Here is a 26349-nt window from a genome sequence, read left to right on the forward strand (position 1 = left end):
TTCTAATCTTATGGAAATACCCTGAAACCTGGATACAAGCAAATATTATTGCATGTGGTTTGTTTTCTATGTGTTTCAAACTCACTTGAATTTCCAGTACTAGGTGAGACATATAGGGCTTATCAGCCAATTTCCTGTTTCTTGCACTTTTTGATTATTTTTTTTTTCTGTCCAAATGATGCCAGGAGACAGTAAATCTTTGGCACTGTTTCTAGACATCTCTATGGTTCAAATCTGTATTATTGATGATTTAAAAATGTTTTTTTTTTTTTTTGTTTAGATGTTAAACCAGACATTACAAATCAGCTTTCACCGACATCCACCTGCCGGTAGGGCAATGGTAGCATATGCTTATACAGATGAGGGATGATGGCGCAGTGAAACAGTATAGTGGAGAAGTAAGATACAACATTGAAAAACACAGAAGGGATTTACTCGATATCGCTTGAGAACTTGGATTGCAATACAGTCAACATTACAGAGATTACAGCCATATTAGAGAGCAGTATCTGGGTCATCATGTGGGTTATATTCTGTAACGGTAAAGCGAAGCACTCTGAGGTGTCTCGGGCACAAGAGTTCCCAAAACTCCTCAGAGAGGAATCGTAGACAGGGCCCCATATCTTATCATAACACAGCAACTTGTGTTCAATTGCCGCTGTTAGCTTTTCCATACCCAATAATTTCCAGAGCTTGTATTGCCAGTCCAACTTTATCTGTGCCCTGTTTAGCCAAAATAACAGGTTTAGCCCTGCAGAGGGCAAGGGTGATAGCCCAGCCCGTGCTGGGTAATGAGCCACTTCTTGTGAGTGGGTTACTAGCATATTTTTTGACTTGGGGTTGTAGGATCCAGTTTCGGATGGCAAAATATTGCCAGTGGAAGGAAGAACATAATCTGACTGAAGCTGTGTAAAGGAAGGCCATCCTGGTTAAAGAGGTCTCCGATTCTTTTACAGCCAGCGGTTTGTCATTGTAAGGAATGCTGTGTGTCTCGCAGGGCTGGTGACTGGGGGGTGAGTCTGGATTCCCTATTAGCCATGTCTGTGGTGGCATACGTGTATATAAGGACTTTGCAAGCTGTACCTTATCCCAAACTTCTACTGTCGCTCTTAACACTGGGGAAATGTAAACTCCCTCTGGTCTGTGTGATTTGGGGAGCCAGGGTATCTTCCAAATGTGGATCCCTGAATCTGCCTGATCAGTAAAGCATCAGCGTTTCTCAGTCGGGGGTTTCAGCCGCTCCTCTATTAATCTAGGTTGTGCTGCCTAGTAGTAGTGTAGTAAGTGTGGAATTCCCAGCCAACCCTCTTGAAGGGGCCAGTAAGCCTGTTTGTTTGACTTGCGGGCCCTCTTCCCTCCCCAGATATAGGTTTCAATGAGACACTGCATTTTCTCAAGAACATGTGGAGGGGTTTGGAGTGGTAATGTTTGCATCACGTATAATATTTTGGGAAGGAAGGCCATTTTGGCCGCTGCTAATCTTCCCTGCCAGGAGAGGGTACCGCCGGTTCATTTGCCCTAGTGGTGGAAATGAGTGCGCGTAGTTGCATTCAGCTGTTTTCTCTAGTGTAGAGTGGACTTGTAGACATAATTAGGGGACTCCCTGTGTGGCACATTCCAAACGAAATAGTTAAGCAGTCTGTGGGATTCTAAGCCCTAGGATTTGCAGCTTCTATTGATTAACCTTAGAGCCTGACACTTTCCAGAAAGTCTCTAACTCTGGAAGCAATGGTGGAAGGAATGTTCGAGGTTTAGCGGGTGAAATCATGACTTCATCAGCATACATGGCTAATTTGTGTTCCCCCCCACCCATTGGGAGGCCTGCTATTTGAGAGTTATTCCGTATCTTCTGATAGATACAACTACCTGTGGATTCCTCATCTAATGAATTCTCCCCATGCGCAGCATTCAACGGAAACTTCTTTCCAGCTCTGCACATCGGCGAGGACGTCACAATTGCCCGACTCCACGTGGCTCCGTCTGACGTCATCGTGGCAATAAGAGGTCCTCGCCGGCGTGCGGACGTCAGTTCTCTTTTTATTTTCTGTGCCTTCGATAACGGTTATTTCTCCAGCTCTTGTATCGTTTGCTGTTGAAAGGGATACTTTGTGTTTTTTCGGGATGTCTGCTCCAAAGAAGTCAGGGTTCAAGCCTTGCAGAGAATGCGGAGGTCGAAGGTCAGTCACTGACCCCCATAACGACTGTCTGTGGAATCTGAGCTCAGACCACGACGTCCAGGAGTGTGGTTCGTGCCAGAAAATAAACCCCAAAGTTCTGAAGGAACGTGAAGCCAAACTATTTTTAGCAAAAGCTAAAAAGGAGAAGAGTAGTCACCATAGGTCTTCGTCGGGGAAGTCGGTGAAGAGTCATAAGAAACGGCTCCATCACGATTCCCGGCGTCGTTCCAGAGGAAGCCGTTCGAGGTCGAGGTCTCCATCTGCTCGGCGCCATAAGTCCTGGGAGGTCAGCCTGACGGTGACTCCTCAGCCTTCGACTCCGCAATCTTCTCCGGCGCTGTCAAACTTTGAGGTGGTGGAGCCTCAGAGTCCTCGCTCATCTCCGGCGCATCCGGATGTACAGGATCCGAGTCCGGCTCCTCGGGAGTATCATGCTTTCCCTGCTCCGGGGACGGATCCAGCGGCATTCCTCAATGCCATGTTTGCCATGTTTCAGAGCATGGTGCCGGGAAATGGTGAGCCGGCTGGTCCCACTGATCCCTTGGCGTTTAATTAAGGCGCTCTGGCTTCTTATAGACAGACGCCGTTCATGCCATTCTGTCCGGCAGCAGACACTAGCCCGGCGCCGGTTCTGGCGGTGCAGCCATCGACATCGGTGGGTGGAGATCGAGTGTCCACGGCGCCGATGGATCCATCTCTGGCGTCGGAGGGGTCCAGAGATTGTGTGGTGACGCCTTCTCAATGCCGTTCTCCGACGTCGGCCAACTCTTTGTCAACGCTGGGGCTGGAAGCGAAATTGCGTTCCCGAAGGAAGGCCCTCAGATTGTTGGAGGACAGAGAATACCAGAGACAGCTCCTTGAGGAAGGGGAGATTGTGGAGCCCCTAGGTGACTTTCAGGGGTTGGACCCTGCCAGTGGGCTGGATACTTCCCCGGAGTGGGATTTGGCCTCGCCAGGGGAATATACTGAGGAGGAAGCATCGTTTCATTTTGTCATCAGGAAGGCTGCTGATTTCTTAGAACTCCCACTTCTGATGGCCCAGGTCAAGACGAATATCCTGACGGAGGTGCTACATCCTGTCACTGCTATTGCGGATCTGTTGTTGCCTTTTAATGAAGGTCTTATGGATCCCATAGTTGAGGTTTGGAAAAAGTCTGTTTCTTCGTCAGCAGTGAACAGGTCGGTGACCAGATGGTATAGGTCAGCGCCTGGGGACCCTGAATTCCTTTCCAAATATCCGTCTCCTGAGAGTCTGGTGGTGCAGACGTGTTGTTCGCCGCGGTCTGCTCCTGGCTCCTTCCCTGGTGTGCCATCCGACAGGGAGTCCAAATGCATGGAGCAGTCTGCAAAGAAGGTTTTCTCGTCATGCAGCATGGCACTTAAATCAGCTAATGCCACGTGTATCCTGGGTAGATTCATTCATGCTATAATGGATGCAGCTAAAGCAGCGTTGACTGATATCCCCCAAGACTTGCAAGGACTCCTCACGGATGCCCAGGCGGCGACGCAGGTCATACAATCAGGGCTGGACACCACGGACTCTGTTGCTAGAGCCATGGGGACCTCCATCGCTACCAGACGTCATGCTTGGTTGCGTACGTCTGGGTTTTCGTCGGATGTCCAAGCCACTCTCTTAAACTTGCCCTTTGATGGCGATAAATTATTTGGCACTAAAGCTGACTCTGCGTTGGAGCGCTTTAAGGAGTGTAGGGCAACGGTGAAATCCTTGGGCCTGCAGGCTGTTTCGACCCCTTTTAGATCATTTAGACATTCTAGAGTATTTGGACGAAGGGTGTCCTTTTGTGGGAGATCGCAGCAGGCAGGCCAGCAGCCCTCAAGTCTCCCTTACAGATCTTTTAGGGGCGGGGGTAGAGTCTGCACTAGAGGGGCCACCCAACAGCAGCACCCTACCTCTTCCTCTTCCTCTTCCTCAGGGGGGATGCAACAGGGAAAGCAACCCTAGTCCTCTAACCATTGCGTCCCATGTATCTCCGGTGGGGGGAAGGTTGTCTCTTTTTCTTCCTATGTGGGAGTCGATAACATCAGACTCCTGGGTTATCAGTGTGGTAAGGAAAGGCTATGCCCTTACCTTTCGGGAGATTCCTCCTCTCTGCCCTCTCCGTCCTTCCTTTTTGTTCAGAACATCATCTCCTGTTGTTAGAACAGGAGGTTCTATCCCTACTGTCAAAAGGTGCAGTAGAGTTGGTTCCCGAGCAGGAGAGGGGTCAGGGATGTTATTCAAGGTATTTTCTGATCCCCAAAAAGGATGGTTGTTTGAGGCCTATCCTGGACCTGAGGATTTTGAATTGGTTTCTCAAACAGGAGAAATTAAAAATGTTGACTCTAGCACAGGTACTTATGGCGTTGAACAAGGAGGATTGGATGGTGTCTGTCAACTTGCAGGATGCTTATTTCCATATTCCCATTCTCAATTCTCACAGGAAGTATCTCCGTTTTGTGGTGGGGTCGCAACACTACTAGTTTGCAGTCCTTCCTTTTGGTCTTACTTCCGCACCTCGAGTCTTCACGAAGGTGATGGTGGTGGTTGCAGCGCACCTCAGGAGGAAGGGAAAAGCAGTATTATTTTACCTGGACGATTGGTTGATCAAAGCCAAGTTTCCGGAGCTTGTGCTGCATCACCTGCAGATGACAACCCAGTTGTTGTTCAGTTTGGGCTTTTTGATAAATGTGCCCAAGTCTCATCTGGAGCCCTCTCAACGTCTCCTATTCATAGGGGCAGTACTGGACACTACATTGAATCGAGCCTTTCCTCCGCCACAGCGGATTCAGGACATTTAGGCGTTTGATTCCAATGTTTCAAGAAGGAGCGGTTGTTTCAGGACATTCAGGCGTTTGATTCCAATGTTTCAAGAAGGAGCGTTTGTTCCAGTCCTCAAGGTCCTTCGTCTGCTCGGTCTGTTCGCTTCTTGCATTCTGTTGGTCACTCATGCACGCTGGCACATGAGGGCTCTTCAGTGGTGTCTCCGCAGGCAGTGGTTTCAGCACAAGGGGGATCACAAGGAGTCGATAAGGATTTCCAGGGACACTGCAGTGGATCTTCAATGGTGGGCTGCGGTCGGCAACCTGTCTCAAGGAAAGCCGTTCTCGTTGCCACCTCCAGTGGCCACAGTGATAACGGATGCCTCCACTTTGGGGTGGGGAGCTCACCTGGGGGACCTGGAGATCAAAGGTCGGTCTCCAGTGGAGCAGGTGTTTCATATCAACCTGCTGGAAATGCGGGCGATATGTTTTGCTCTAAAGGCCTTCCTCACTTCCATTCTTGGTCAGTCGGTTCAAGTCTTGACAGACAACATGACCGCAATGTGGTACATCAACAAGCAGGGAGGAGTAGGGTTGTATCGTCTCTGCAGAGAGGCTCTGTGGCTCTGGTCCTGGGCAAAGGACCATCGGATTTGCTTAATTGCAAACCATCTGGCCGGGGTTCAAAACATGCGTGCGGACAGTCTGTCGGCTACTCTTGGCCGATCACGAGTGGCGTCTTCAGCCAGATCTGGTCCTTTCCATCTTCTGGATGTGGGGGTTACCCCACGTAGACCTGTTTGCCACTCGGGAGAAAGCGCACTGCCCATTGTTCTGCAGCCTCCAGTATCCGGTGCAGGAAGCGTTGGGGGACGCGTTTCAGATGTCCTGGAACAGCCAGTTGCTTTATGCGTTCCCCCCCCCCCCCCTCCCCCTCCCCCCCCCCCCAATACCCTTGATTCCTCGAGTTCTGAGGAAGATTCGCCAAGACCGGGCCCAAGTCATATTAATAGCTCCGGATTGGCCAAGAAGGGTGTGGTACACTGACCTTCTCCAACTCTCAATGTGCCCTCCACTCCGTCTCCCTTTCAGGGTAGACCTCCTCTCGCAGTCGCAGGGACAGGTTCTACACCCCCACCTCCAGAGCCTGCACCTTCATGCTTGGAGATTGAATGGGGCAATCTGAGTTCTTTTTCTCTCCCACCGGATGTGGTGGACGTTATTTTATCGGCCTGGCGACACTCCACCAAATTTGTCTATGCGAGCAGATGGGCTAGATTCGTTGGTTGGTGTGGAGAGAGACAAATTAATCCCTTAAGTGCCCATTTGTCGGACATATTGATGTTTGCATTGTCCTTGGCACAGCAAGGCTGCGCTGTTGCTACTGTCCAGGGCTATCTTTCGGCCCTCTCAGCCTTCTTATGCCTTTCTGATCAAACCTCTTTGTTCAAATCCCCTTTAGTGTTGAGGTTTTTGAAGGGGCTTACCAATAGGTTTCCTCCCACTCCATTTCTTATGCCCCAGTGGGATTTAAATCTGGTCTTAACCTTTTTGATGGGCTCTCCTTTTGAACCACTACATTCTTGCCCTTTAAGATTTTTTGTCACGGTTTCGGGCGGGTCTGATCAGGACTTTGGTTGGGACACCCCTTGAGGTCACCGAATATCCTAAAGAGGTAGTACACTGGGGCAGAGGAGCAGCTAAAGGCAGACAGGGAAAGGACAGCTATGGATAGGCACAGGAAACAGGAAAGTAAAAGCAGAGCAACCCTTGTGTGAACAAACAGGAAACGGATTACCAGTGGACAAACACGCTGGTGTTGTACACAGAGTAAGGCTCAGAACCTCCCACAGTGACAGGGAATCTCAATGCGTCTGTGCAGTTTGCTCTTACAGATAGTCACCCTGCCAGCCCCATAGAAAGGAGGCAGCAGAAGTGATTCTGTCTCTGGACCCTAGAGCACAAACAAGGATAGTACTTACATACACAGGACACGCTCTTGTGGGTCCAGCTGGAAACACAGTGGCGATTCCTGGGAAAACAGCAATAGCACACTGTCACTGTTAGGCACGGAATACAACGTATAACACTGGACAAGGATGGGGGCTGGAATTGCCTCCTGGAACCAGGAGACAACCCCAGTACACAGGAGGACACGTATACACTGGTGAAGACTGATAGAACACTTACCAGACACAAAGAACCAAGAAGAAACAGAAACAGAAGGGAACAAACAAAGAGGCAGAGGCAAGAACTAGGAACAGGCTCAGGCTGAAGCAAAGGCGGGTCTAGGAGTTGAAAACAGGGCGCAAACTTCTGTCTGGGACAGACAGAGACAGGACTGGGAAACTGAGAACAGGCTCTGGCTGGAACAGGCAAGGACAGGACTGGAATACAGGGAGTAGGAAATGAGCAGTAAACAGGACTGGGAAACAGAGAGAAGGTTCAGGCTGAAACAAGGCAGGAGCAAGGCAGAGAAACAGGGAGCAGGCTTTGGAAGAAACAAACAGGTACAAAGCTAAGAAGTAGGGAGCAGACTCTGGCTGGAACAATCAGGAGCAGGGCAGAGAAACAGGAAACAGGATCAGGCTGGAACAGAACAGGAACAAAACTGGAACACCATCCGACAAGGGGTCTGTAACACAAAGGAATTGAAGTCCGATGCACGACGGGGAGCTTGAGGAAATGGCTGCTTATAAGCAGTTCCAAGCTGGGCTGCACAGGAGAGGTTTCAGGTGTGTGTGGTTTCGGACACTTGCAAGTCCTGGAGGAGAGGATCCAGTGAAAAGGAGCAACTGGACTTCTCCCATTGAAAACAGTGGGAAACAGAATCCGGGTTTTCCTGACTACCAAGCTGTGCATTATGGGATTTGCAGTCCCAAGAAGCAAATGTAGTCCTACACAAGTGTACCATGGAGAAAAGAGAAACAAACAGGAGTCAGCAAGGGACTCTAGATAGGTGTTCAAGGTGATTCCCAGGCTTCTGACAGTCCCCTTACAGCGCCCCCTGGAAATGGGACGACCGAGTCGTAACATTTTTAGTCCTAAAGACTGTTTCTTACGACCATCACGTCTGCTAGGCATGTAAGTGAGCTTCAAGCTCTTTGTGTTAACCCTCCTTTTACAACCTTTCATAAGGACAAAGTGGTGCTGAGGACCAGGGCGGCTTTCCTCCCCAAGGTAGTGACACTCTCTCATCATTCTATCCTCCTCCACCTCCATCTAAGGAGGAGGAGAGGCTCCATCGACTGGACCCAAGGAGGGCTCTCAGTTTTTACATAGCCAGGGCGAGAGAGTTCCACTTGGACGGCCTGCTCTTTGTCGGATACGTGGGGAAGAAGAAGGGGAAGGCTGTCCACAAACTAACGCTATCCAGGTGGGTCGTTCTTTGTATTAAGATATGTTATTCATTGGTGAAGAAAGATCCGCCTGAAGGTATAAGAGCCCATTCCACAAGGGCTAAGTCGGCCACATCGGCCCTGGCTAGAGGTGTTCCAATGGCAGACATTTGTAAGGCCGCGACTTGGGCGTCCCTCCAAACCTTTGTAAAGCATTATTGTTTGGACTCTGAGGTGAGGGGGGATGGTCTTTTTGCGCGGTCTGTGCTGTATGATCAGCCAGACTCCCACCTCCGAGGCGGTACTGCTTTGGGGCTCTATTAATTAGGTGAGGAATCCACAGGTAGTTGTATCCATCAGAAGAGCAAGTTACTTACCTTCAGTAACGCTTTTTCTGGTGGATACACTAGCTACCTGTGGATTCCCCACGGTCCCTCCCGCCTCCCCATAGTCTGTCTGGTCATACCGGGATTTCATTGGGTGTGTACATGTATATTTGATTGTTTCTGCATTATGAGGGTATACATTTATATATATTTGTATATATGTTTATATTTGTATGTATTGGTATACATTGATGGCTATGTAAATTTTTTACGAATGTGTTGATACTGTTGCCATTATTAATTATTTACATTTTCTATAAAAGTTTTCTTGAATATGGTCATGATGAGTATGGAATGTCAATATTCACCTATTCGCCTCAAAGGCACGTCAAAAAATGGCGTAAACTGACATCAGCACGCCGGTGAGGACCTCTTATTGCCACGATGACGTCAGACAGAGCCGCGTGGAGTCGGGCAATTGTGACTTCCTCGCCGACATGCAGAGCTGGAAAGAAGTTTCCTTTGAATGCTGTGCATGGGGAGAATTCATTAGGTGAGGAATCCACAGGTAGCAAGCTAGTGTATCCACCAGAAAAAGCGTTACCGAAGGTAGGTAACTTGCTCTTCTAAGCTAATGGCTCCATATATAAGGCAAACAGGAAAGGGGATGGGGACAGCCCTGTCTGGTGCCGTGAATTATTGCGAAGGGCCGTTTCCTCATGCCATTTACCCTGGCCTGTGTCCTCGGTTCAGCATAGCTACACCACATCCCCTTCTGAAAGTGAGGACCGATGCCAGTCTTAGCCGAGAGTAGGAGTACTGGTGTGTGGGAACAGTGAACTTTATCTATGATGTAGGAAGTAGGCTCTGTATGTACTACTTCAAAGAAAGAAATAGCATGCACAGAGTCCAAGGGTTCCCCTTAGAGGTAAGATAGTGGCAAAAAGAGATCATTCTAATGCTCTATTTTGTGGTAGTGTGGTCAAGCAGTAGGCTTATCAGAGGGTAGTGTTAAGCATTTGTTGTACACACACAGGCAATAAATGAGGAACACACACTCAAAGACAATTCCAGGCCAATACGTTTTTGTATAGAAAAATATATTTTCTTAGTTTATTTTAAGAACCACAGGTTCAAGATTTACAAGTAATAATTCAAATGAAAGGTATTTCACTTAGGTAACTTAGGAACATTCAATCATCAAAATAGCATGTACAGTTTTCACCAAAAATGGCAATAAGCTATTTTAAAACTAGGCACTGCAATTTTCAACAGTTCCTGGGGGAGGTAAGTGTTTGTTTTGCAGGTAAGTAAACCACCTACAGGGTTCAAAGTTGGGTCCAAGGTAGCCCACCGTTGGGGGTTCAGGGCAACCCTAAAGTTACCACACCAGCAGCTCAGGGCCGGTCAGGTGCAGAGGTCAAAGTGGTGCCCAAAACACATAGGCTTCAATGGAGAAGGGGGTGCCCCGGTTCCAGTCTGCCAGCAGGTAAGTACCTGCGACTTCGGCGGGCAGACCAGCGGGGTTTTGTAGGGCACCGGGGGGGACACAAGTTAGCACAAAAAGTACACCCTCAGCGGCACGGGAGCGGGCGGGTGCAGAGTGCAAACAGGCGTCGGGTTTGCAATGGAGGGCAATGGGAGACCCAGGGGTCTCTTCAACGAAGCAGGCAGGCAAGGGGGGGAGGGGCTCCTCGGGGTAGCCACCACCTGGGCAAGGGAGAGGACCACCTGGGGGTCGCTTCTGCACTGGAGGCCGGATCCTTTAGGTCCTGGGGGCTGCGGGTGCAGTGTCTTTACCAGGCGTCGGGTTCTTAGAAGCAGGCTGTCACGGTCAGGGGGAGCCTCTGGATTCCCTCTGCAGGCGTCGCTGGGGGGTCTCGGGGGGGGTCAACTCTGGCTACTCACAGGGTCGCAGTCGCCGGGGAGTCCTCCCTGTAGTGTTGTTTCTCCGCAGGTTGAGCCGGGGGCGTCGGGTGCAGAGTGCAAAGTCTCACGCTTCCGGCGGGAAACGTGTTGTCTTTAAAAGTTGCTTCTTTGTTGCAAAGATGTTTCTTCTTTGGAGCAGAACCGCTGTAGTCGTGAGTTCTTGGTCCTTTTAGATGCAGGGTAGTCCTCTGTGGCTTCAGAGGTCGCTGGACCCTGTGGAACGCGTTGCTGTTGCAGTTTTTCTTGAAGTGGGGAGACAGGCCGGTAGGGCTGGGGCCAAAGCAGTTGGTGTCTCTGTCTTCTCTGCAGGGCTTCAGGTCAGCAGTCCTTCTTCGTCTTCAGGTTGCAGGAATCTGTCTTGCTAGGTTCTGGGAGCCCCTAAATACTCAATTTAGGGGTGTGTTTAGGTCTGGGGGGTTAGTAGCCAATGGCTACTAGCCCTGAGGGTGGTTACACCCTCTTTGTGCCTCCTCCCTGAGGGGAGGGGGGCATATCCCTAATCCTATTGGGGAATCCTCCATCTGCAAGATGGAGGATTTCTAAAAGTCAAAGTCACCTCAGCTCAGGACATCTTAGGGGCTGTCCTGACTGGCCAGTGACTCCTCCTTGTTTTTCTCATTATCTCCTCCGGCCTTGCTGGCAAAAGTGGGGCCGTGGCCGGAGGGGGCAGGCATCTCCACTAGCTGGAGTGCCCGGGGGTGAGCCTTTGAGGCTCACCGCCAGGTGTTACAGTTCCTGCAGGGGGAGGTGAGAAGCACCTCCACCCAGTACAGGCTTTGTTACTAGCCACAGAGTGACAAAGGCACTCTCCCCATGTGGCCAGCAACATGTCTGGTGTGTGGCAGGCTGGTAAAATTAGTCAGCCCACACTGGAAGTCGGGTATGTTTTCAGGGGGCATCTCTAAGATGCCCTCTGGGGTGTATTTCACAATAAAATGTACACTGGCATCAGTGTGCATTTATTGTGCTGAGAAGTTTGATACCAAACTTCCCAGTTTTCAGTGTAGCCATTATGGTGCTGTTGAGTTCGTGTTTGACAGACTCCCAGACCATATACTCTTATGGCTACCCTGCACTTACAATGTCTAAGGTTTTGCTTAGACACTGTAGGGGCATAGTGCTCATGCGCCTATGCCCTCACCTATGGTATAGTGCACCCTGCCTTAGGGCTGTAAGGCCTGCTAGAGGGGTGACTTATCTATGCCATAGGCAGTGTGAGGTTGGCATGGCACCCTGAAGGGAGTGCCATGTCGACTTAGTCATTTTTCTCCCCACCAGGACACACAAGCCTCAGCACACTTTCAAATCATAACTTGGCATCAGCAAAGGCAAAAAGTCAGGGGGTAACCATGCCAAGGAGGCATTTCCTTACATATGAGGTGACAGTCACTTAGTGTTGTTGCTTCTGCTCGTGTTCAATCAGTCCCTGCATAAAAGGAGCTAAGCGCTCTGCTAATATGTTGGTGAAACGTTTGGCATCAACGTTCAATAAAGAAATAGGGCGGCAGGATGCACATAAGGTTGGGTCCGTCCCTGGTTTCAGGGATGGCCCCACTTGTATCTAATTCCTGCTTCACTGAGGAAGACCCTGGCCGGATGCAGTGTCCAGTGCCTTTGGAGCCTGATTGGTGATCGGTCCTGGAAGATCCCAAGCTTCACCCCCTCGAAGGTGATAGTGAATATGTCTAGGATGGCTGCCATGATAATTTCCTTCTGTTTGTAGGAGTGGAGGCATGTGAAAATGTCCTGGGGTGTGCCGGGGTCCTTGGTTGGTCTAGCTGCTCTGTGGGTGCAGTAGAGCTCAATATCTTTGTCTGTCAATTCTGGTGCTACCTGGTGGATAGGTCACACTACCACGTCCTCCAGTTTCCCAGCATTTGCCTGCTGAGGGGCACCCCTGATGTGGATATTGGAGCATTTGAGACCTATTTTCAAGGTCCCCTAGACTGCAGAGTAAGTCGCCATTTCTCTCCTGTAGCTCTAGGAGTCGCCCCCTCTCTCCCCAGTGGTTGTTAAGCTGTTCCTCTCGTTGGTCTCCTGAGCGCTCTAGTGTGTCCAGCCGTTGGCCCAGGTCATTCAAGTCCCTTTAAATATCTTTGACATCAGCTGCTATGTCTTGTTAAAGAGACGCAGTGTCATTCCTCAGGGTCCCAAACAGATGTTCCAGGAACATGTGTCAAAGGCTCCTCAGGGGGCATGGTGTCGCTGTCAGATGCTGCTGTTGGAGGGGAGGCAGCTGGCGATGTGACCAGGTGCTGTTCTAGTCTTTTTTTTTTTTTTTTTTTCTTTTTTCGGAGGGGTGGAGATGGGTTTCTGCTCAGCATATCTTTCAAATGGGTGTCCCTCTTTGATGGGTGTGCGGTCACGGTACAGTGCAGGGCCAGTCCATCCAAAAATTGAGGGTAGCCCTCTACTATGCAGCTATGCAGATCGCCAGCAGGCAGCACCAGCCGTCCTCCACGTTGGTATCACAAAGTGTAGAGCCTCTAACTGAATGATAGGTGTATATCCAGGACACCTTAGTGGGGCCTCTGCAGCACTCCAAGAAGCCCTACTGCTGCTAAGCTTGGCTGTGGCTAACATAGTGCTATTGAGGTATGTGTGGTACATGTGCCGGGAGATGCTGGATGCCAGGTCAGAGCGCCAACTTTGCAGGCCAAAATATAGGATATAGGCTTCACTGTGCTCTCTAGCACCAAAGCAGGTGTCTCTCCGTACTCCTGCAGGCCTTTCATGAAGGTTTAGACGATTGGCCCCAAAGTTATGGCATGAAGTCCATAGGGAGTGCCCAGCGTGGTCCATAGTCAAGTCAAGTCAAAACTATCTTTATTCGGTCAAAGATATGATCATAAAAGCTCCATAGTCTCTCGGGAGCATCAACCCTTGCTCATGCTGGGTGAGGGAGGGAAGCATCTGGTTGCACATGAGGAAAGTATGGCACAGTCCCAGCTTTAATTTGCAATGGTAGACCCTCCCGCCGTGCTGCTTCTCCCACCTCCTGACCTGCAGAACTCTCCACCTCTGCAAGCCCTTTCTTTATTCAGGGCCTCTCGAGATGCCACAGTGTTTAGGCCCCTGCAGGGACGCACTCACCAGCAGTGCAATTCTGGCGTGGTTTATATGGCTGCCTCCATCGTCTCTCCTCTGCACCCCTGCCCCCAACCCCCAAGATTTGAAGCAGATTTTGAATGAAAGTGCCTTGGCAATTCTTTTGGTCCCCCTGTTACTCCCTCGTAAATAGTACCCCTGGTACCTAGGGCATGGGTACCAAAGAGGGTCCCCAAGGGCTGCAGCACGTATTGTGCCACCCCCAGGGACCACTCACCTAGCACATGCAGACTGCCATTGCAGGCTGTGTGTCTTGGTGCAGCTAAAAGTGAAAACATGACAAAGCACACAGCCTGTGTACCATGCCCCCTAACAATGCATGTAATATATGTAAGTCACCCCTACATCAGGCCTTACATCCCTAAGGTAGAGTGCATTATATTACATGTGAGGACATATCTGCACAAGCAGATATTCCCCCACTATGTCTTTGTCGATTCTTATACATAGTGAGTGAACCAGTGTGGGGATTGACTAGTCGTAGCCAGCCTGCCACCATCAGACACAAATTTGACCCCCCCTCCCTCCAGGGTGAGAGCCTTTGCTCTTGGACAAGCCTGCTCTGAGAAGGGTGCTTGCAACCCCCTCCAACAGGATGACCTGTGAATCTGCTTTCCAAGACAGGGGGCTGCAGATTTGCTTACACAAGTTGCAGATGAATACCCCATCCCACCCCAGGGCCCATTTGGCACCTGGACATGTGGAAAATTGAGTATTTAGGGAGGTGTATCCACCACTCCCGTCAGTCCCACTCCTAAGGTGCGCTGCCTGTTGTGTACACAATGTTTTAGAAATCTGCCATCTTGGTGTTGGCAGATTTAGGAACTCTTTGGCAGGGTTATGCCCACTTGTAGGAAAGTACCCTCTTTCTTGGCATTGTTACCTCCATTTTCTGCCTGTTTTCAGTGCGTTTGACTGTGTTCAGTGGGATCCCACTAACCAGGACCGCAGTGATTATGCCCTCTCCCTTTTAACTTGGTAACTTGTACCAATTTTTACCCCACATTTGGCATACTGGTGCCCCCATGCAAGTCCTTAGTATATGGTACGCAGGTACCCAGGGCATAAGGGGTACCAGATGGTCCCAGTTGGCTGCAGCATGTATTATGTCACCCCTGGGGAGCCCATGCAAAGTGTTCTGCCGGCCTGTAATTGCAGCCTGAGTGAAAGGGTGCATGCACCCTTTCTCACCATAGGTCACTGCACCAGGTTACTATGTTACTCCTATGGCAGGCCCCCCCAAGCCAGAGGGCAGGGTGCAAGTACCTGTGTGTGAGAGCACCCTTGCATTATCAGAGGTGCCCCCATGAACTCCAGTGCCATTTTCCTGGACTTAGTGAGTGCGGGGATGCCATTTTACGTGTGTACTGCTACATAATAGTAACTCCGAACCTAGGCATGTTTGGTATCAAACATGTTTGGATCATACCCCAATACCGTTGTCAGTATTGGAAGTATGATTCCATGCACTCTGGGGGCTCCTTAGAGGACCCACAGCATTGCTCCTACCAGCATTCTAGGGTTCACCAGGCAGCCTAAGCTGCTGCCACCCCTTAGACAGATTTCGGCCCGTTCTGCTGCTTGAACAGCTCAGGCCCAGGAAGACAGAACAAAGCATTTCCTGTAGGAAATGGGGGGAGGGTAACACCCTTTCCCTTTGGAAATAGGTGTTACATGGCTTCGGAGAGGTAGCCTCCCCAAGCCACTGGTATGCTTTCAAGGGCACATAAACCTCTCCATGCATAAACCAGTCTACACCGGTTCAGGGACCTCCAGTCCCTCCTCTAGTGCTCACCTGTCCATCGCCACCCCAGGGGTGGTGCCCAGAGCTCCTCCAGAGAGGTCCTTGGGTTCTGCCATATTGAATCCAAGGTTGGCAGGGATCTCTGGGAGCATTTGAGTGGCCAGGGCAGGCAGATGACGTCCGAGCCCCCTTCTGATAGGTGGTCACCTGGCTAGATGGCCAATTCCCCTTTCAAGGCTATTTAGGGTCTCTCTCTTGGGTGGGTCCTCAGATTTGGCTTGCAAGATTCCAGCCAGACCGCTCTGCAACCTAGCCACTGGAATCGCGACTGGACCTTCCAGGAACCGACAATCTGCATCCAAGAGGAAGTCTGTAAGGAAATGGCTCCCTGTTGCAGTTACCCCCACTTTTTGCCTGATACTGATGCTGACTTGACTGAGAAGTGTGCTGGGACCCTGCTAACCAGGCCCCAGCACCAGTGTTCTTTCACCTAAAATGTACCATTGTTTCCACAATTGGCACACCCCTGGCACACAGATAAGTCCCTTGTAAATGGTACCAGTGGTACCAAGGGCCCTGTGACCAGGGAAGGTCCCTAAGGGCTGCAGCATATGTTGTGCCACCCTAAGGGACCCCTCACCTAACGCATGCACACTGCCATTGCAGAATTTGTGTGTTGGTGGGGAGAAAAAGGCAAAGTTGACATGGCATCCCCCTTGGGATGCCATGCACACAAAATACTGCCTGTGGCATAGGTAAGTCACCCCTCTAGCAAGCCTTACAGCCCTAAGGCAGGGTGCACTATACCACAGGTGAGGGCATAGCTGCATGAGCAATATGCCACTACAGTGTCTAAGTCTATTCTTAGACATTGTAAGTACAGTTGTGGCCATATTAAGTATATGGTCTGGGAGTTTGTCAAAAACGAACTCCACAGCTCCATAATGGCTACACTGAATACTGGGAAGTTTGGTATCAAACTTCTCAGAAAAATAAACCCACACTGATGGCAGTGTTGGATTTATTTAAAAATGCACGCAGAGGGAATCTTAGAGATGCCCCCTGTATTTTACCCAATTGTTCAGTGCAGGACTGACTGGTCTGTGCCAGCCTGCTGCTGAGAGATGAGTTTCTGACCCTATGTGGTGAGGGCCTTTGTGCTCTCTGAGGACAGAAACAAAAGCTTGCTCTGGGTGGAGGTGCTTCACCTCCCCCCCCCCCCCCCACCCCCTTGCAGGAACTGTAACACCTAGCAGTGAGCCTCAAAGGCTCAGGCTTCGTGTTACAATGCCCCAGGGCACTCCAGCTAGTGGAGATGCCCGCCCCTGGACACAGCCCCCACTTTTGGCGGCAAGGCCAGGGGATATAATGAGAAAAAACAAGGAGTCGTCACCCACCAGTCAGGACAGCCCCTAAGGTGTCCTGAGCTGAGGTGACCCCTGCCTTTAGAAATCCTCCATCTTGACTTTGGAGGATTCCCCCAATAGGAATAGGGATGTGCCCCCCTCCCCTCAGGGAGGAGGCACAAAGAGGGTGTAGCCACCCTCAAGGACAGTAGCCATTGGCTACTGCCCTCCCAGACCTAAACACACCCCTAAATTCAGTATTTAGGGGCTCCCCAGAACCTAGGAAGCTAGATTCCTGCAACCTAAGACGAAGAAGGACTGCTGACCTGAAGCCCTGCAGAGAAGACAGACACACCAACTGCTTTGGCCCCAGCCCTACCGGCCTGTCTCCCCACTTAAAAAAAAATAAACTGCAACAGCGACGCGTTCCCCAGGGTCCAGCGACCTCTGAAGTCTCAGAGGACTACTCTACATCCAAAAGGACCAAGAACTCCCGAGGACAGCGGCTCTGCTCCAAAGAAGAAACAACTTTGCAACAAAGAAACAACTTTTAAAGGACTGCACGTTTCCCGCCGGAAGTGTGAGACTTTCCACTCTGCACCCGACGCCCCCGGCTCGACCTGCGGAGAAACAACACTACAGGGAGGACTCCCCGGCGACTGCGACTCTGTGAGTAGCCAGAGTTGACCCCCCTGAACCCCCCCAGTGACGCCTGCAGAGGGAATCCAGAGGCTCCTCCTGACCGCGACTGCCTGCTTCTAAGAACCCGACGCCTGGTAAAGACACTGCACCCGCAGCCCCCAGAACCTGAAGGATCCGACCTCCAGTGCAGAAGCGACCCCCAGGTGGCCCTCTCCCTTGCCCAGGTGGTGGCTACCCCGAGGAGCACCCCCCCCCCCCCCCCTCCCACCCCGCCTGCCTGCTTCGCTGAAGAGACCCCCGGGTCTCCCATTGAACTCCATTGCAAACCCGGCGCCTGTTTGCACTCTGCACCCGGCCACCCCTGTGCCGCTGAGGGTGTACTTTTTGTGTTGACTTGTGTCCCCCCCCCGGTGCCCTACAAAACCCCCCTGGTCGGCCCTCCGAAGTCGCAGGTACCTACCTGCTGGCAGACTGGAACCGGGGCACCCCCTTCTCCATTGAAGCCTATGTGTTTTGGGCACCACTTTGACCTCTGCACCTGACCGGCCCTGAGCTGCTGGAGTGGTAACTTTGGGGTTGCCCTGAACCCCCAACGGTGGGCTATCTTGGACCCAACTTTGAACCCTGTAGGTGGTTTACTTACCTGCAAAACTAACAAACACTTACCTCCCCCAGGAACTGTTGAAATTTGCACTGTCTAGTTTTAAAATAGCTTATTGCCATTTTTGTGAAAACTGTACATGCTATTTTGCTGATTCAAAGTTCCTACGTTACCTAAGTGAAATACCTTTCATTTGAAGTATTGATTGTAAATCTTGAACCTGTGGTTCTTAAAATAAACTAAGAAAATATATTTTTCTATACAAAAACCTATTGGCCTGGAATTGTCTTTGAGTGTGTGTTCCTCATTTATTGCCTGTGTGTGTACAACAAATGCTTAACACTACCCTCTGATAAGCCTACTGCTCGACCACACTGCCACAAAATAGAGCATTAGAATTATCTCTTTTTGCCACTATCTTACCTCTAAGGGGAACCCTTGGATTCTTTGCATGCTATTTCTTACTTTGAAATAGTACATACAGAGCCAACTTCCTACAAAGTCTGTTCTTGAAACATTGTTTCCACGTCTCCTTCCAGCTTCTGTAACATTTCCCCGGCTGTGCACCATCTGAGGGTGGCAAGTCTTCAGTCTGCACAAGAAGGAATCTCCCTTGGAGTGAAGGAGTCACTCCCTTCCGTCCGCATGCACCTACTGCAACGATGGCCAGCTGTGTGAATCTCCTCTCATCCTGAGCTGTGTGGATCCTGCATTACGGTGTGGTCCGGAGTAGTCCTCTTGGTCCTCTCTGCCAGCTGTCCAACTTTGGTGGAGTTAAGCCCTTGCCTTCCCACGCAGGACAGTACCCCTGTTACCATGTCCCTTACAGCTGCCAAGGCTTGTTTGCATATCTTCCAAGGGATCTACAGGCGATGTGTAGCTCCAGCCCCCAGCACTCCTTATTGCAATGCACAGCCCTGTGCATGGTTCTCCTGCAGCGTGGGACCCTTCTCCCATTGTGCTGCGTGGGCTCTTCTGCGACTCCAGTGTCCCCATCCTGTGGGTGCTGCCTATGCTCCTGTAGGCTCTCTGTGTCGCTGAGGGTCCTCTCTGACTCCCCCTCCTGGGTTGAGTCCTCCTGGGCCTTGCTGGTCCGCGACAGCACCACGTTCTGCCAACCGTGTCATTTGCCTTTGCCAAGGCTTGTTGGTGGAATTCCTGCACCAACACACAACTGCAATTCTTCTTCCATGGTGGAATGTCTGCATCCCTCAGGAACTCTTCACCGACTCCAGGGCTGCAGTGCTGACCGTCTTCACATCACTGTCAACCAACTCCTGCATCTACATCTGGGTGGGCAGTAGCTCCTACTCCTTCTGGACTCTTCTGTGACTTTTGGACTTGGTCCCCTTCTTCCACAGGTCTTCCTCTTCAGGAATCCACTGCTGGTTTCTTGTAGTCTTGTTTGGGTGTTACATTTTCTTCCTTTTGGGTGGTTTGGGGAAAATCTAGTAATTTACCCGTGGTCACTGGGGGGCCATGGTGGTACTTAACTTTTGGGGTTTTCTAGTACCCCAGCTCCCTTCTACACATTCCACTTACCTAGGTGGGGGTCCTGTGTTCGCATTCCATTTTTTAAAATGTGTTTTTTTAGGAAATGGTTTGGGCTCCCGGATGGTCACTATTGTCTAACTGCATTTGCACTGTTTTCTATCACTTTCTATGCCTATTGCTGATAAACAGTGTGTATATTTAGTGTTACTTACCTCCTATTGGAGGGTTGGCTCTCTAGTACTTTTTGGTATTGTGTCACTAAAATAAATGACCTTTTATTTCTTGTAACACAGAGTGTTTTCTTTCATGTGTGTGAGTGCTGTGTGACTACAGTGGTATTGCATGCGCTTTGCATGTCTCCTAGATAAGCCTTGGCTGCTCGTCCACAGCTACATCTAGAGAGCCTGGCTTCTAGACACTGCCTACACTACACTAATAGGGGATACCTGGTATAAGGTGTACGAACCTTAGGTACCCACCACACACCCGGCCAGCTTCCTACACCACTTCTCAGAGGAAGTGGTCATATAGCGGGTGTAGTGACCCCAGCGGTAAGTAACCCTTTGACTACTACCCTACGGTCCCAGAAACATCCCTTATTGCACTATCTAGGGCAGTCCTTGGCACAAAGAAAGGAGATCCCGCTGACCTGAAGGACACTCAAGACTCCAGAACTGAAGATCGGTTTCGAACCATGTGGCATCTGTCACTTTGCCATGTCAGTTACAGACCCTCATTTGGTCTGTTTGTGGTGTTTCGCCTGCGACTTCGACTCCAAGTCATGCTCGGATTGCCGGGCCATGGCACCGAAGGCTTTGAGGGAGCAGTCCCTGAATCTGCTAGCAGCCTGGATCCCTCCAGTAGTCCTAAGTCCTCTTTGTCCCGCTCTTACATCCTTGGGACACTCTGGCAAGAAGTTGAAGTGTGCTTCAACTTCTCCTTTTCCTTTGGCCGAGACAAGGACAAAAGAACACCAGAGTTCGATGCACAGTTTTATGGAGCCGTCACCAGGTTTGACTTTCTGCCTCCCCACTTTTCCGGGAGCTGGAGCAACTCCCGCTCAGCTGAAAGAGTTTTACGAGGCCATGCACTGCTTATTTGAATGGGGCGACCCCTCCTGAGTGCCTCTGGGTCCCGCGGGGTCAGATGGGCTCCATCAGGTTCTGCGTCAACAGCTTTGGCCTCTGCTACGATGGGCCCCTGTAGATCTGATCATTGATCCGGACCACTGCTGATAGTGTCACCTGGACTTTACCGGTGCCGATTCTCCTCTTTTTGGATTACTGAATCCGACATAATGTTGCAATAGAATCGACCAGCCCTGGCAGGACCCATATGACCTAGGTTGGTGCCTGAGCCCTATGCTGAAGAACTAGGCCTGTGGGAAGAATTGGAGAGGTTGCTGTACCTTTTAGAATACCAACTAGAAGGCTAGGAATCCATGGACTGGTGTGAGGAATTGGGAAATGCCAGTTGACTGGATACATCTCCAGACACTGGTTTGCTTTCTCCCACTACCATGGCTTGGAGGAGGGAGCATCGTATGCTACGGTGGTGAAGAGGGCGGCTGAGGTCTTGGATCTCTAACTACCCTTAGTGGCAGTCAAGACTAACATCTTGACTGATGTGCTTCAACCAGGAGCTTCCTCATCTGAATCCTTGCTCCCTTTTAATGACGCAGTTCCCTGCTGGGAACCTGGTCCAAGCCCAGGACAAGGGCTCCTGTGAACAAGACGATTGCCCACCGTCATTTCCCCACGCCTGAGGACTCAACTTTTTTAAATCCACATCCCATCCCTGACAGCTTGGTTGTCCAAGCCTTGACTTCAGATGGCATGTACCCTGCCGTTCCCCCGGACAAGGAATCCAAGAGGCTGGATACCTTGGGCATGAAGATGTTTTCTTCAACCAGCTTGGCATTGAGGTCAGTGAACACTGCATGCTTATTGGGCTGCTATTCCCAAAACACTGTGGGATAGAGTTGTGACGGTGCTGCCACAGGTCCAGGTGGAGGCCTGGGCCATTCTCTTCCAAGCATTCAAGTCTGGAGAGATGCAGCTAACTTCACCATTATTTGTGGTGTGGATACGACTGACTCACCAGTCAGGGCGGTTTCATCGACTTTAGCACTTGGACAGCCTGGCTGACTGAGGACGTCTGGCTATTCGGGGGATGTCCAGGCAAACCTTATGGACATGTCCTTCGATAGTACTCGTCTCTTCGGACAGAAGGCAGACTCGGCGCTGGAGTGCTTTAAGGACTTGTGGGCTATGGCTGAATCCATTGGCCTATGTGGCCCCACATCTCCAGTCTGCCTTTGGATATGGAAGGTGTTCCACCGCACCAACCCTATGCCAATCACTGTCCTGCGCGGGCTTCCTAAGCTGTGTGTGAAAACATGGTGCGTAGCGGCTCCATGGGTCACGTAGCCAGAGGTCTGCCATAATCACCAACCCCCTGGCAGCCTCCAATCCCTCCTAGTCTTACCCTGAAAGATAACAGGTGTGCAGTTGGTGGAAGAATGCGCCGTTATCTCCACCACTGGCAATCCATAACACTGGACAGGTGGGTCTTGCAGATGATTTGGAGGGGGCTACTCCCTCCTCTTTCCCCCTGTTCCTCCAACATACGATCGGGTAATGGAGGATCATCTATACTTGCTCCTCAAGGAAGTCACAGCTCTCTTGTCCATGGGAGCCATAAAGAGGATTCAGATATCAGAACTAGGTAGTGGTTGCTATACTTGCTGCTTTCTGATACTCAGAAAGAACAAGGATCTTCTGCATATACTAGACCTCCGAACCCTCCATCTCTTCCTCAAAAAGGAGAAAATCAAGATGCGCACTTTGGTCTAGGGCAGACATGACCTGAGCCACGGAGACTGGATGGTAGTGTTGGACTTGCAGTACACTCATTTCCATGTTCCCATCCTGCCTGCCCACAGACGTTAAGTGCAGTTTAAAGTAGGCCACAAGCACTTTTAGTTCACAGTGCTCCCCTTTGGCCTTACCAGCTCCCCCCGGTGTTCACCAAGGTGATGGTGGTGATCGCAGCTGATTTGCACAGATCAGGGATTTCAGTATTCCTCTGTCGACGACTGGCTGAAGGCAGGCTCGCCTCAGGCTGTCATCTCCCACCTCCTGACTACGGACCTCCTGCATTTGCTGGGGTTCACAGTAAATGTGTCAAAGTCACTCCTCCTCAGGTGCTCCCTTTCATCGGAGCAGTTCTGGACACACTGCAGTTTTGGGCTTATCCTCCCGAGCAGCGAGTCCAGGCTATGATACAGATGTCTCAGCCTCTGTCCTGGATTTCAGTGAGAATGACTTTGAGGCTGCTGTGCCTCATGGCCTCCTGCATCCTACTGGTGACACATGCCAGATGGCATATGCAGGCTCTGCAGTGGGACCTGAAGTTCCAGTGTTCGCAGCATCAGGGAAATCTCTGACATGATCCAGCTCTGAGGGAACTGCAAAAGAGCTGCAGTGGTGGCTTGGGAACTGTGATTGTGTCAGTGGCAGACTCCTCTCGCTTCCCCAACCAGATCACACAGTAATGACAGGTGCACCCCTCCTAGGATGGGGCAGCCATCTGGGAGAGGTGGAGATCGGAGGACTCTGGTTCTGGCAAAATGCAAACTCCACATCAACTTGCTGGAGCACCAGGTGATCCAACTGGCATTGAAAGCCCTTCTACCCTCCATCAAGGGAAGGCTAGTGCAGGTGTTCATGGACAACACCACCACCCTGTGGTTCTGCAACAAACTAGACAGGGTGGGGTCCTGGACCCTTTGTCAATAGGCTGTACATCTCTGTACATGACTGGAACAGCAGGGCATATCACTGGTGGTTCAATGTCTGGCAGGTTCTCTGAACTCTTGGGCGGACAAACTCTGCTGTTGATGTCTAGCAGATAATCAGTAGCGTTTCCATTCGGATGTGGTGCAACATCTCCTTCAGCAGTGGGGAAAGCCTGGGATAGATCTGTTCGCCTATGAAGAGAACGCGCAACAGTTTTTTGCGTGCTGGAGTTTCCAAGACGGCTATCGCTCTGAGACTCTTTATCTCGAGTGGAGCTCAAGCCTTCTGTACGTCTTTGCACCCATACCACTCCTGCCCAGAGTTCTCAAGAGTGGTCAGGAATGACCGGACCCAAGTCATCCTTGTGCCTCCAGAGAGGGCACGTAGTGTCTGGTTTCCCAGGCTTCTGCACTAGAGCATTGATCCTTCGATCAGTCTTCCCCTTCGGCAGGATCTTCTGCTGCAGCAGCAGGCAAGGGTCCTCCACCCGAAACTGTCAACTCTCCGCCTTCTTGCATGAGGATTGAGCAGCAACAGTTGACACTACTCAACCTTCCTCCTGAAGTCTGCAGTGTTATTCTGGCAGCCAGGCGTCCCTCCACCAAGACCGTATATGCCTGCCAATGGAACAAATTTGTAAATTATTGTACATAAAATTCTACCACAACTCTGCTTCTCTTTCTGTTGTCCTTCTGTTTAGTCTCACCCTTGCCTAGCAGGGCTCTGCTCTGGGCACTCTTAAGAGTTCCTTTCTGCAACTGACTAACCAACCCTCTTTATTTAGGTCCCCTATTGTAAATAGATTCCTAAAAGTACTTGTACATATGTTCCTCTCCCCTTCATTATGCGTTGGTGGGACCTTTATTTGGTTCTCCCTTACCTAGTGTGTGCTCCTTTCAAGCCTATTCAAAATCGTCCCTCCAGCTGCTCACCTTCAAGACAGCCTTTCTAGTGGCAATAACATATGCTCTGAGGGTGAGTGAGCTGCAGGCCATCAGCCAAGCCTCCATTCCTGTCTGTTGTCTCAGACAAACTAGGGCTTAGCACTAGGGCCTCTTTCCTTCCAAAAGTGGTGTCTCCATTCCATGTGGGTCAATCAGTCATTGTGCCCACCTACTACACTCCTCCCCATCCCTCCAAAGAAGAGGTGGAACCCCACCATCTGGACCCAAAAAGAGCATTATCGTTCTACCTTGACCGCCCAGAAGAGTTCCGGGTGGACGACCAACTCTTTGTGGGCGATATTGAAGCAAAGAACGGTCGCAGTGCCAAAACAAACCAATTTGCGCTTGGTTGTTCCCTGTTTTAAAATCTGCTGCGCATTGGCCAAAAAGCAGCCTCCTGAGGGCTTTCAGGCTCATTCTACCAGGGGCAAAACTGCAACCACAGCGTTAGTGCACGGAGTCCCAGTCCTGGACATCTGCCAGGCAGCAACATGGGCGTCCCTGCACACATTTATCAAGCACTATTGCCTAGACAGCCAGGTCTGTAGGAACGGCCATTTCACCCATTCGGTTCTGCAGGACTTTTAAGTTTAGAAAATTTGTCCGCAGCTCACCACCGGGGATGTGATTGCTTTGGTATCAATTCAAAGGTAAGGACTCTGTGGCTAAATGTCTCTCAGATGAACGTTATTTTCAGTAGCGCATTATCTGGTAGACACAATATCTAGCGGTAGATTCCATTCCGACTTAACCATCCTCCCCGTTATGTGAACAGATTTGTAGGGCTAAGGATACTCACTTTTATGGCTCTAGTTTAGACACCCAGTGTCAGTACACTTCATGGCTCTGTGCTTCTGACATGGAATGTTGTGAAAAAGTAATTAACTTAAGCGTGCCGAAATGGTGCCTATGTAGATGACCGCAGCATCACTTCCAGCACGGATGCCTACCAGGGACTGCTCACACAAAAAAATCCTGGATGCAGTAACACCTGTGTAAATTAAAATTTAAGGAATTTGCAGATAGATATTGTCTCTAGCAGATAATCCATTGCCGAAGGTTAGTAACTTGTTTGTTTGTCAGGTGGTCCATTAATGGTTTTAGCCCTGGGTTCTGTGCTTTTGCCCTGTCGAGGCATTGCAGCAAATTCTGGTTGCCTTGGAAAGAGAAGGCACATATTAGTCTCTATGCAGTGGTTTGTGAAGCTGCAGCCTTCGCAGCAGAGTAGTTGCCGCAGTCCAGAACACATGTATAAAAGTGAATACTAAACCACCAGCAAATGTACATTTCTCTTTTCTATACTGTCAGGTTTCTGTCTGTGTTGGGTGGTGCAAAATGAACCTAATTCTTTCTTCTGATGGCAATAGATGCAAATAATAGCTGTTAAGCTCAATATCCCTTGGCACATGCAGCTTGGATGAGCCCCCTTCGTCTGCCGACTTTGCAACTGAAATTCTCCCAGCCTCTTGTCCCATCTTATGAAATGCAATCTTAACATGCAGTTGTAAAAGGGCCCTGGAGGCACAGAAAGACAGAATGGTGGAGTGGGGGCGGGGGGAGCACCGGGAATGGATACAACAATTTTGAGTTTAAGTCAACTGGAAGGAGTGACTGGAATGTCCTTCAATAAATACAATGTTGTCAATGAATAGAAAAGAGACTGCGTCCGAACAGTTTTTCAGCTTTTTTGTATGTAACAAATTCGTTCTGCTTGCCTGGCGTCCTTCTTCCGTTGAATCATTGTTTGCATTTACAAGCTTTTGTACACCATGCTTTTAGCAGTGTGCACTTCAGAGCATCCTTTACTCTGAGGCAGTAAATGGGAATGCATGCCATGAATTCCAATCCACTCCTTTAATACCGATTCAAACCATGAATAGTGTTTTTTTCAAACATATACTGTGTCCAAGTTCTCATAGAACTCAGTAAATACTCTAACTAACAGTACTTGTAACTCTTAGTAAGTCCAGTGCTTTGTATGATATTAGTATGTTCTCTGAACCCTAAACTCCAAAACCACATACTTTTCAGAAAATCTTAACCCTCCTATAAATTCATGCCGCCAACCTTTTTTTTTTTTTAGAACTTTTCTACTTCATAAGGAATTGTTGCTGATCCCTTAGCCTTTATGTACCATAGA

At 50.1% G+C, this 26349-nt stretch overlaps 1 protein-coding gene across 2 annotated transcripts in view; it reads left to right on the plus strand.

The window, feature by feature from the left end:
• Window positions 1-26349, plus strand: part of TCP11 (t-complex 11) — a 143664-nt gene that overhangs the window by 35897 nt on the left and 81418 nt on the right. The window lies entirely within an intron of this gene.

This window comes from Pleurodeles waltl, chromosome 6 (genome assembly GCF_031143425.1).
Source record: "Pleurodeles waltl isolate 20211129_DDA chromosome 6, aPleWal1.hap1.20221129, whole genome shotgun sequence".
In the NCBI taxonomy this organism is placed as follows: Eukaryota; Metazoa; Chordata; class Amphibia; order Caudata; family Salamandridae; genus Pleurodeles; species Pleurodeles waltl.